Source organism: Bos indicus x Bos taurus, unplaced genomic scaffold, assembly GCF_003369695.1.
Source record: "Bos indicus x Bos taurus breed Angus x Brahman F1 hybrid unplaced genomic scaffold, Bos_hybrid_MaternalHap_v2.0 tig00000331_arrow_arrow_obj, whole genome shotgun sequence".
Lineage (NCBI taxonomy): Eukaryota > Metazoa > Chordata > Mammalia > Artiodactyla > Bovidae > Bos > Bos indicus x Bos taurus.
Genome location: NW_020867197.1, coordinates 14,022 through 26,599, shown reverse-complemented (window position 1 = coordinate 26,599; position 12,578 = coordinate 14,022). Strand labels below are relative to the sequence as shown.

At 43.1% G+C, this 12,578-nt stretch overlaps 1 protein-coding gene across 1 annotated transcript in view; it reads right to left on the bottom strand.

Annotated features, from left to right (window-relative positions):
• LOC113888634 (ubiquitin thioesterase ZRANB1-like) overlaps nucleotides 1-11,735 on the bottom strand; it is a gene marked incomplete at its 3' end in the record, with an annotated part of 52,247 nt that extends 40,512 nt beyond the window's left edge. Inside the window, exon 1 of the mRNA XM_027535677.1 lies at nucleotides 11,651-11,735. The remainder of the gene's footprint in view (nucleotides 1-11,650) is intronic.
• Between the last annotated feature and the right edge of the window lie 843 nt (nucleotides 11,736-12,578).

The following is a 12,578-nucleotide window of genomic DNA, read 5'->3' as shown; positions in this document are numbered from 1 at the left end:
CTGAGTCCACTAGCCCTAGAGACCCATCCACAGCAAGGGAAGCAGCACAATGAGACGCCGGCACACCGCAACCCAAAAGCAGCCCTCACAGAGCACCCAAGACCCAGCGCAGCCAAAGATAAATGAATAAACAGAAGTGCCAAAAAAATAAATGAAAAATGAAATCTGAAATATGTTCACACCCAACATTTTAAATTTTAAAAAGACACTGAAATTAACATGAAGGGCTCCCACTAGCTAAATGTGAATCAACTCAAGCACCCACATAAAAATAGGAAAAGATTTTTGAAGTACGGACTAAAAGAAAACTCCGTTAGGTCTCCAAACTAACAAATAAATAATGGAGAAGACAAGTTCTTCCTTACAACAGAAATCAAAGAAATACAAAAGAACTAACTGGATTAAAAATTCACCATTTGGCAATCTTCCCACTAGAATAAAAAAAAATGGGTCACGAGTGAACATTAAAACTAGTAGATGAATATTTGAGTATTAACAGGATATTTAAATAGTCTCTAAGTATTTCCCCAAAATCATAACTGGTTATGTCACCAAGCCAGCAGACACCTTAACTAAATAATCAAAGTTAACCACACCAGGAAAAATATCATTTGCCTTTTGTTATATTGTTCTAAGAACAAAACTGTGTGGTATTCTTGCCAAAAAGTACATCCTCTGACTACAATCATGAGAAAACATCAGAAATGCCGTATTAAGCGACTTTCTACAAAATTGCATGAGTGTGCTAAGTCACTTCAGTCATATCCAATTCTTTGTGACCCTATGGACTATAGTCCGTCAAGCTCCTCTGTCCACAGGATTCTCCAGGCAAGGATACTGGAGTGGATTACCGTGCCCTTCTCCAGGGTATCTTCCTGACCCAGGGATCAAATATCCGCAGCTCTTATGTCTCCTGCATTGGCAGGTGGGTTCTTTACCACTAGTGCCACTTGGGAAGCCCTACTACAAAATTACTAATCCTATATTCTTCAAAAACTTATCATGAAAAACAAGGACTTTATTGTTCCAATTAAAGGAGCTTATAAAAAACAAACACATGATCTCAGATTTTCTTTTGTGTTTATAAAGAACATTAAAAGAACTGGCAAAATTTAAGTAAGATTTATAGAATCTTATTCTTAAGAATTAATCACATTGTTAATTTCCTGACTTTGATACCTCTATTGTGGTTACATAGGAGAAAGCCCCCCCCGCCGCCTTTTTTTATTAATAAAATATACACTGAAATATTTAGAGATTAAAGGATATCAAGACTGCAATTTACTTTCAGACAGTTCTGGTGGGAAAACATATTTGTATTTATATATATCCATGTGCGTGCGTGCTCAGTCGTGTCCTACTCTTTGTGACCCCGTGGACTGTAGCCCACCAGGCTCCTCTGTCCATGGGATTTTCCAGGCAAGAATACTGGAGTGGGTTACCATTTTCTCCTCCAGGGGGTCTTCCTGATCCAGGAGCAAACCTGCATCTCTTGTCTCCTGCACTGGCAAGCGGGGTCTTCACCACCGTGCCACCTGGGAGTCCACGTAACAGGCACACCACAGTCCTTCTGTATGAGAGCAAATGTGGCCTCCTACATTCCAAATATTTCTCAAGAACTGTAGGTTCTTTCTACCGCTACCACCAAGTCTTAGTTCATTACTTCTCTCAAATATTTTATTATTTTAACTTGTCTTCCTACTTTAATACTTCACATAAGTAATCGGTTCAAAAAAGAAAAATCTGGTTTTGTTATTCAGCAACTTTAAAAATGTCAACACCCCACTAAAGTTAAAAGTCTTAAAAAGAACATAAAAGATCCTTACAAACACAAACACATGTGTGCGTAAAGAATATTCTACAGTATTTTCCTTCGGTGATTTACTGCCTTTCACCAAAGCATTATTAAGGGAAAATGTACTGTATTTTACTTTGGGAAGATGAGTTTCATCTCTCGATATTTCATATAGAGAAGAATGCACTGCATTTCTTAGATGTGAGTTCATGTCCCTCTCCACCTGTTACTGACTCGGGATTTTGCCAAATCCTTGAGATCCAAGGCTCTTCACCTGAAAAAATTATGATGTCTTATCTGTCTTTCAGTTCAGTTCAGTTCAGTCGCTCAGTCGTGTCCGACTCTTTGCAACCCCATGAATCGCAGCACGCCAGGCCTCCCTGTCCATCATCAACTCCCGGAGTTCATCCAGACTCACGTCCATCGAGTCAGTGATGCCATCCAGCCATCTCATCCTCTGTCGTCCCCTTCTCCTCCTGCCCCCAATCCCTTCCAGCATCAGAGTCTTTTCCAATGAGTCAACTCTTCACACGAGGTGGCCAAAGTACTGGAGTTTCAGCTTTAGCATCATTCCTTCCAAAGAACACCCAGGGCTGATCTCCTTTAGAATGGACTGGTTGGATCTCCTTGCAGTCCAAGGGACTCTCAAAAGTCTTCTCCAACACCACAGCTCAAAAGCATCAATTCTTCGGCTCTCAGCCTTCTTCACAGTCCAACTCTCACATCCGTACATGACCACAGGAAAAACCATAGCCTTGACTAGACAAACCTTTGTCGGCAAAGTAATGTCTCTGCTTTTCAATATGCTATCTAGGTTGGTCATAACTTTCCTTCCAAGGAGTAAGCGTCTTTTAATTTCATGGCTGCAGTCACCATCCGCAGTGATTTTGGAGCCCCCAAAAATAAAGTCTGACACTGTTTCCACTGTTTCCCCATCTATTTCCCATGAAGTGATGGGACCAGATGCCATAATCTTCATTTTCTGAATGTTGTGCTTTAAGCCAACTTTTTCACTCTCCACCTTCACTTTCATCAAGAGGCTCTTTAGTTCCTCTTCACTTTCTGCCATAAGGGTGGTGTCATCTGCATATCTGAGGTTATTGATATTTCTCCCGGAAATCTTGATTCCAGCTTGTGCTTCATCCAGCCCAGCGTTTCTCATGATGTACTCAGCATATAAGTTAAATAAGCAGGGTGACAATATACAACCTTGATGTACTCCTTTTCCTATTTGGAACCAGTCTGTTGTTCCATGTCCAGTTCTAACTGTTGCTTGGGGGCTAGTACCAATAATCTCAAGATCTACATCCTATAAATAATATGAACAAATGTCAGTTTGAAATAACACACCTTCGATTTCATATGAAGCTTCAGATCACAGAACATTTGTATTATTTCACTTCATCTTCAGAACCCTTGGGTACTTTCCAAACCCTCGGGTACAGAATCCCTCTGAGGTACAAGTATCTTCATTTTAATGACAATAAATCTGTGGCTTCAGGAAAGGTAATATGAACTTGCCTACGGTTCAGGAACTTGCCCAAACTTCAGGAAGTAAAGCCCAAATTCTGACTTCTATTTTTCCCAACTAATACACCACAGCCTTCCAGAGTTACAAAAACATTTTCCCAGAATGACATGTGGCTATTAGACTATAAGATGGACTGACTGTATAGTCAGTGTGTCTGGCTACCACGAGGCATTGGCACTACCTCCAAAACAAGTCCCCAAATCTGAGTTTTTCTCCAGATTACCCTATCATGCCCCTCCTCCAAGCCACCACCAACTCTCACATGGAGTACTACATAACCTCCCCACTAATCGTTGCTTCTAGTCTAGCCACCATCCTTGCATAGAAGCCAGATGCATCTCTTAGAAGCCTAAACCAAGCTACCACACAGGTCTTAAACCCTACTCACTCAGAATAAAATTAAAATTTCCCCAGTCTTTCTTGCAAATCTTTACATAAAAGCGGATTTCATTCTGTTCCTTTTTCAAGCAAGTTCAGGCTCGCCGTGAGAGTTTTCCAGGAGCAATCTCCTCTGCCTAGAATTCTCTCCCCCTAGATTTTCACACGGCCAGCTCTTGTCATCAAAAACTAGATTTAAATATTACCTCCTCAAAAATCTTCCCTCACCATATTGATGTCATTCTCCACCACATTATCCTACTTTCGTTACATTGCTGGCAGAGCGCTTATCACCACCTGGGTTTCGTTTGGGTATTTGGTTGTTTGCTTCTGTTTTTTCCTTGTTTGCTCTCTCTATATACTAGAATGTAAATACAGATTTTAAACTTAATACAACAAATAGCCTCATCATATCCCCTTCCCACACAGAAGCAACCCTTCCTTCTTCCTACCTGTAAAGACGATCCACACTGGAGAGGATCGTTTCTCCTTTCTCTGTTCTAGCTCCTCGACAATACTAGCCCTAAGGGAAAATGAGGAGTAGGGACTGGAGAAGAGTAAGGCACTCACACCCAGGTGTTAGGATCGACACTCCAACCTCAACCACATGCTTAAGCCACACTATACCCTCTGCTGGCCCTTATATGTGACGTGTAATCGTCACGTCTCCACCCCTTCACTATATATGGTTGCTTCTGCAAACAATGTTCTCCCATCCCGCTTGTGTGTGTGTGTACAGATGTGTATATATATATACATACACACACACACACCTAGAAACCTTCTTCAAAGCCTAGCTTAACTGTTTCCACTCCTGTACAACCCTTCTTGATCCAACCATAATTTTGTGCTAAATTAGTCATTTCTTTACCACTTCACAGTACTTTGTTTAGTGGATTAAGGTTTGTTTCGAATGATCAACTGTAAAAAAAAAAAACAACTCATTTTTATGTCTCTATAAACAGAGCTTGCTATAAAACAGCCGCTCACTGATCATTTAGTCAACAAAAAGCAATTCACTATTCTACTGATATCAAAGGATAGTATTTCAAACAAAGATTAGTCAAAAGTTCTGCAAATTGTTATCATTCCCACATTTAAAAACAAACTTTAGCGTCATTAAATACCAAAAAATGAAGTTAATTACCCACCCCAATCAGAAAAGGATTTAGAAGTGACTTGTTAAAAGTTACAGAAATGTCTTGCCCTCAGAATTCCAATCACAAGGATACTGCTGCAACCCAGTACAACTCCATTTCTCCATCTGCAACGTCAGGATAATTTCTTCAGACACCCAGGGAATGCTGTCTTGCAATAATCAATTTTAGTTGAGAATAATTATGTTACTAAAGCTAACTGAATTTCAGCAAATGATGCTGGGACTACTAGGCAGCCATCTGCAAAAGGAGTAAAGTTGGATCTCTATCTCATACTACATACAAAACTCAAAATTATCAAAGAGCTAAATGTAAGAGCAAAAACTGTAAAATCTGTAGAAGAAATGCAAATCTTCTTGACCTTGGATTAGACAATGGCCTAAGAGATAACACCAAAAGCATAAATGACAAAAGAAAATAGATAAACTGGACATCAAAATCAAAATCTTTGTACTTCAAAGAACGCAGAGAAAAGTAAAGAGATAACCTATGGAATACGAGAAAATATTTGCAAACCACTTGCAAATCATCTGACTTCTACCCAGAATATATAAAAAACTCTCACAATCCAACAATAAAAAGACAAATAATCCAACTGAAAAATGGGCAAAGGACTGTAATAAACATTTCTCTAAAGCTACACGAATGACCAATAAGCACGTGAAAACATACTCAATACCATCAGCCATTAGAGAAATGCAAGTAAAAACTAGGAGACACCACTTTACTCAGATGGCTATAATAAAAAAGACAACAAGTGTTAATGAGCATGTAGAGAAATGGAATCCTCATAATACACTGCTGGAAGAGAACAGTCACAAAATCCCTCAAAGGTTAAGCACTGAGACACCATATAACCCAGCAATTCCAATCCTAGGTATATACCCAAGAAAAATGAAAACTTACATCCCCGCAAAAGCTTGTACACAATGTTCATAGCAGCATATTTCATAAAAGCCAAAACATAGAAAAAAACTAAATGTCCCTCGAAGAACAGAAAAATATGAACAAAATGTGATATACACCCATATACGGAATATTCATTATGCAGCCATAAAAAGAATGAAGTACTAATATATGCTACAACATGGATAAACATTAAAACATCAAGCTAAGTGAACAAAGCCAGACACAAAAAGTCTTACCCAGAAAGTTCCAAAAAGCAAAAACTTGAAATTTACACAGACAACTACTTACATAGCATTGTATTAAGCTTTATAAGTAATCTAGAGATGACTTAAAGTGTACAGAAGGATGTGCATAAACCTATGGATCTAAGCAAACCTTAAATACTTGGTTATTTCATATAAAGGAACTGGGTACCCCTGGATTTTGAAATCCGAGGGGGATCCTGGAACAAATCCCCCATGGATACTGAGGGACGACCATATTGTATGATTCCTTCACGGCAAATAAATGGGCAGAAAATGGAAAACAGTAACAGACTTTATTTTCTCGGGCTCTAAAATCACTGCAGATAGTGACTTCAGCCACCAAATTAGAAGACCCTTGCTCCTTGGAAGAAAAGCCATGACAAACCTAGACAACGTATTAAAAATCAGAGACATCACTTTGCAGACAAAGGTCCGTATAGTCAAAGCTATGATTTTTCCAGTAGTCATTTATGATGTGAAAGTTGGCCCATAAAACGGCTGAGCACCAAAGATTGATGCTTTCAAACTGTGGTGCTGGAGAAGACTCTTGAGAGGACATCAAGGAGATCAAATCAGTCAATCCTAAAGGAAATCAACCCTGAATATTCACTGGAAGGAAGGACTCATGCTGATATTCCAATACTTCGGCCACCTGATACAACCGACTGGTTGCGAAAGACTGATGCTGGGAAAGACTGAGGGTAAGAAGAGAAGGGGACAAGAGTGGATGAGATGGTCAGATGGCATCATCGACTCAATGCACATGAGTCTGAGCAAACTCTTTGACAAGGAAACCTGGCATGCTGCAGTCCATGGGGTTCCAAAGAGTCGGACATGACTGAGTGACTGAACAACAACCAATTTACATAGAACAGGCAAATCCACATAGAAAGTAGATTTCCAGTTGCCAGGAACTGGGGCAAAGGGAGATGACTGCAAATAAGTACAGGGTCTCTTTGGAGGGTGAGAGAAATGTTCTGAATAGTGGTGATGGTTATATAACTTTGTGAATACACTAAAAACTAATGAAATGAATACTTTAAAGGGGTGAATTTTACATTATATGAACTAAACTTAGTTATATGAACTAAGTTTATTTAAGCTGTTTAATATTTTTAAATTTGGACCATTGTTGACATCTTTATTGAATTTGTTACAACACTGCCTGTTTTATGTTTTCGTTTTTTTGCCACTAGGCATGTAGGATCTTAGCTCCCTGACTAGGGATCGATCCTGGACCCCACGCACTGGAAAGCTAAGTCTTAACCTCTGGCCCACCAGGGAATACCCTAAGCTGATATTCCTTAAAATTAAGAAACACCTGGAGATGTGCAACTGATTTTCAACAATGCTTTTATCCATTTGAATAGTTTTTACTTATGTAAATTCAATCCACATAAAAATCTGACTTGCCAAACAATACAAAATAAAAAACCAAAATTGCGTTGTGTTACTTGAGAGGGAGTGGGGCAGTCTGCCCTCAATAAATTAACTATAAAAATAAAGGAAATCAGTGTTTGTTTTCATTACTAAAAAATTCATTAGGCACCTGAAAAATTATTAATTTTATGTTCAATTTACCTAACCAACCTCCATTTTAAAATCCAAACTAATGACTCCTGTCAAACCAAAATACCAGACAGCAAAAAATGCTTACTGATCCTGATTTCTCAAGTGGTGAAATTACTGATGTAATTCTATGAAAGTCCCTTTTACAAATGCAAGTAGCCTAAGTAAAAATGTTTAGTGTTTCTGCAAAGTTAACAGACTAATGTTAGCTTCAATTATGCTAAAAAGGTTTCCGAAGCTTAAAAAAAGTTTTTATGTAAACTAGTTTCTAAAAACCAATCAATTTTAAGGGGGAAAAAGGTATTTTGATGAACTGGAGGAAGAGCACAAGTTTCCATATAGATGCAATGGATAAATCAAGATGATTTACTGCTAGGAGACTCTGTATCCACAAACCGTCAGGCCTCCCACTCACACATACAACACAACAGGAACATACACACCTATTTTCCAACTGCATCAGCAACCACCCGTGTACCGCATAATTACACGTATTATCCTTGGTAAACAAAACTACTATGGACCAGTTTGTTTGTGTTTTTCTTCCAACAGTTGACAGGCAGCAGTGAATCACATTCTCCTGAGCCTCACCTGCCTCATGACCAGTGACACACGCAGCCAACAACTGAGGTTAAAGATGCAAACAGATGACAGATGAACTTCCCCTCCCAGGATGCTAAATGCTACCTGTACACTTCCCTGGTGGCTCAGTGGTGAAGAATCTGCCTGCAGTGCAGCTGACACAGGTTCAATCCCTGGATCGGGAAGATCCTCTGGAGAAGGAAACAGCAATCCACTCCAGTATTCTTGCCTGGGAAATCTCATGGACAGAGGGTCCTGGGAGGCCACAGTCCCTGGGGTCACAAAAAGTCGGACACAACTTACAACTAAACATCAACAACAATACAAATATGAAACGACCAACCCTTAATGTCACTGGTGCCAAATTCAAACCCAAGTAACCGACCCAGACTCAAAGATGAAATAAACCACGGACCTGTAGTACTTACTTTTATTTGAATAACACAATGATCATTATCAAAATGTTAAGCATCCTCTATAGAAAGAATTATGCTGATAATGTTGCTTAGTCTCTACACCGTGTCCAACTTTGTGTGACCCCATGGATTGTAGCCTGCCACCAGGCTCCTCTGTCCATGGGATTCTCCAAGCAAGAATACTGACATGGGCTGCCATTTCCTTCTCCAGGGGATTGTCCCAACTCAGGGATCGAACCTGCATCTCCTGCTTGGCAGGCAGATTTAAAAAAAAAAAAAAAAAAAAAACACTGAGCCACTTAGATACAAACATACTGGCAAAAAAAAATTTTTTAGAGATTGTCATAGTTTCCAATGGATTGCAGCACGCCAGATTTCCCTGGCATGCTGCAGTCCATGGGGTCGCAAAGAGTCAGATACGACTGAACCAACAGTTTCCAGTATTTTGCCTCATATATCAAAGTTCCAGCAACTCCAATACTTAGAGAAGTACAAACTTCATATTCTAGAACATCTCTAAAACCAAAAACACTTTGTCAGACCATGTATCCATATTTTCAGAGCGTAATATATGGTGCACAGATGTAGGGCTTAGGGTTCACACCCAGTCCTCAAAGATCTTAAAAATCTAGTTGGGAAGTAAAATAAAAAGATAAATCGAAATCCAGGCCAGCATATTGTGAGGAGGAGGAAAAAAAAAAAAGATGAGGAAAACAGTCTCACACTGCGGAGGTGAGAATAGACCTCTTGGGGTTGAAGTAGTCAAGAAGGCTTCTCAAGGCCAGAATAAAGGGAATATCTATGAACACAAGAAGAAGAGGGTTTCAAACAGAAAGAAAAGCACAAAGAAAGGCCAAGAGGGACTTCAAAGGAACAACAAACAAGTTAGTTTGGCTGGAACTACAAGATTCACAAAGGGAAGAAATGAGAGTTAAGACTGAAGAATGGATCAGGGCCAGATTATAGAGAAACCTGAAAACCACGCCGAGGAGTTAAAACTTTACTTTGCATGTAACAGGGAGTGTCTGGAAGTTTTTATGTTGTGATGTGAGAAGGTGAATGTTAACATGTGCAAGATATTATTTACTCAAAGCATTAGTAAAGCACAAATACTCCAGGTGAAACACATCACCAGGAGAAAAACATATTCAAAGTCCAGGTACAAGAGCTTCTTTGGGGGGAAGGAGGGAAGTGAGCAGCAGTGCACAAATACTGACACTGACCCAAGTTAAACAAAAAGCTACAGAGGTCTACTTTTGCAATCCCCATTTGTTTAAAGTTTCCACCTATTATAAAAGCAAGCTAAGCACAAAAGCATACTCAACAGCTCTCACTGTATCAATTACACACAGGAGGCAATTTACAGCAAATATCCTACACCTGGGTCATGAGTTCCAAACCTATGCTAAGCCTCAGATTTTAAATGTAATATGCCAAAACCTTTATCAGCGCACAGAACTGAATCAAGGCCACAAGCTTTAAAATACACTACCGTGAAAGAGTTCATCATACCAACCCAAGCACATTCCAAAAGTAAATAAATGGGTGTCTCAATGCTCCCAAGCATTAATAAAAGGGCTTGAAACAACAACAGAAATAAAAATCCCTCATGACATTCAAACAGGATCCTCCCCAAAGATTTAAATATGCCATTACTGTCCTCTCAGTGCCACTAACAGCCTTACAAAAACAATGTTATGAAATTTTAGCATAAGAAGGTGACTGCATATCTTGTCAAGAGCTAAAAATCAAACAGGGAAGCAGAGTTCTAAATTTCTTTATAATTGCCTCATTGAATTAATAATACTAATAACCAGGAGGAGAGGTCCAGCTTAATTTTTCACAAACGTAGATTAGATGATTTTCCTAAGGCCCCTAGCACAAGCCAAGATCAAAATTCCTCATGGTTTCCCCTGGCTTATGGTTTGAACACTGAGTCATCCGTGCTTGATCAAAACATGGGTACCCTTGAGGTCGCACAAGTGATAAAGTCAACTAAAAAAAGAGACCTCAGGAAAAAACCACTCATTATATAACGTTTCTAAGAGCGAAACATTTCTCTTCAACTGGATTCCTAAGACATTTTTGTACATTAAATTTATTGACAACAACGTAACAGATCATAGAGGGAACACACAGACCACAATACTTGGGTGGAAGGGGACGGCGTTTAACCTGATACAAGTCTACGGAGTTACGGAATCAATTGACTGAAATACCAAATTCTCTGCCAGAAGAATTTCCAAACACCGGGGTTATCTCAAAGATAAATGGGGTCGGCTCAAACTTCCAGGCTGAACCTCAATTGCTGGCCCCTCGAGCTTAACATGCAAGTATTCATTATGGTCCTTTTGTCTGTGGAATGACCCCACACACCAAGCCACAGCCAAGGGAATAACAAGGTAAGTGTGCACGGAACCATCGTTTATTGCGAGCGAGAGGGCCAGACAATCTTTCCACTAGTCAGCTTCTCCCCTTCACCAGCCCCCCACCGCCCCTCAGCCCACCCCTGTCGCCCCCACCTTTATTTTCTGAGAAAAAGGGAAACAACGGGAGGCCACCGCGAGAGGCGGAGAGGAAGCCGCCGGGGGGTGGGCTGAAATACAAGTTTGGGGGGACCGGTACCAACTTGTGGCGACGGACCCAAGTATTGAGGGCCCTATTGCAGACCAGCCCGTAGGTGGCAGGAAAAGAAGTTGGGGTGGGGGGAATGGAGGGGGGGGGACGTAATCTGGCGGAAGAGAGGCGGCAGGGCAGGCAGCGCGTCCAGCCGCGGCGGACCGATGGTCCGTAAACAAGCCGGGCGGACCCACACCCTCCCACAGCCCCGGGCCTGTCCCCTCACTAGGAAAGCCCAAGATGGAAGCGCGGCGAGGCCAGCCCGTGCCCCCCTCCCCTCTCCTCGCCGGCGACGCTGCCCCCGGGGGTGGGGTGGGGGAAGACACAGAGGGGGCGGCCCGGGAGACCCGGCGGCCAGGGTGCCGTGAGGGAGCGAGGGGCCGGCCAGGCCGCGCGGCGGGGCCGTCAGGGGCCTGAGGCAGGGCGCCCTCCCCGGGGGCCCCGGTTACCTGGCGGCAGCTCCTCCTCCAGCTCCTGCTCCTCCTCCCCGTCCGACGCTCGGCGCCCGGCAGCCGCGGCGGCGGCGGCGGCGGCGGCGGCGACTCCCCCCCGAGCAGCCCGCGGCGACGAGCCGAGCCCGGCCCCTCTCCGCCTCCCTCCGCGCCTCCGCCCGCCCCGCTGCTGCCGCCTCCGCCCTCTCCCCACAGTCAGGACATGGTCTCCGCGGACCCGCGCGCGGCTCCCGCTGCCGGAGGCGGGGGCAGAGGGGCGGAGAGCAGGCGCGGAGGCGGGGGGACGCCGAGGGGAGGGGGGAGCGAGGAGGGGAGGCTGCCTCGGACGCAGCGGGCTCCTAATGGCGGCGGTGAGAGGCCCCGGAGCCAAATAAACCCCGAGGGTAGCCGCACAACGTCAAGTCCGGACCCCGCAGCTCGTCGCCCTGTCATTGGCCCCGAGGCCGCCAGCGGCGCAGCCAATGGGCGGCCGCCTCTTTCCAGGCGCGGGAGGCGGGCGGTAGAGGGCTGACGTCACGCAGGCGCCGGCCACGATTGTGAGGCAGCAGCGCGCGCCAGCCCCCGAAGCCCCGCCCACTTTGCGGCGGCCGGGGCTGCGGAATCTCGGCGACTTGAGGGGGACGCAGAGAGGCGACCGTGTGGGCTCCGGAGACGCAGACGGGGCGACCAGGAGGCGTTCTCTTGGCTGCTTAACTCCTCGTGTCTCCTCTGTGCTACTGACTCGTCAGAAGTCTTAAGTCAACTCCCACGTCTCACCAAGTGAACTGCTTAGTGACAATTATGCATCACTTTTTCTCAACACAGTTTCAGATTCTTGATAAGACACTAAAGAATATAAATGTTTCAGTTCAGTTCAGTTGAGTCGCTCAGTCGTGTCCCACTCTATGCGACTCCATGAATCGCAGCACGCCAGGCCTCCCTGTCC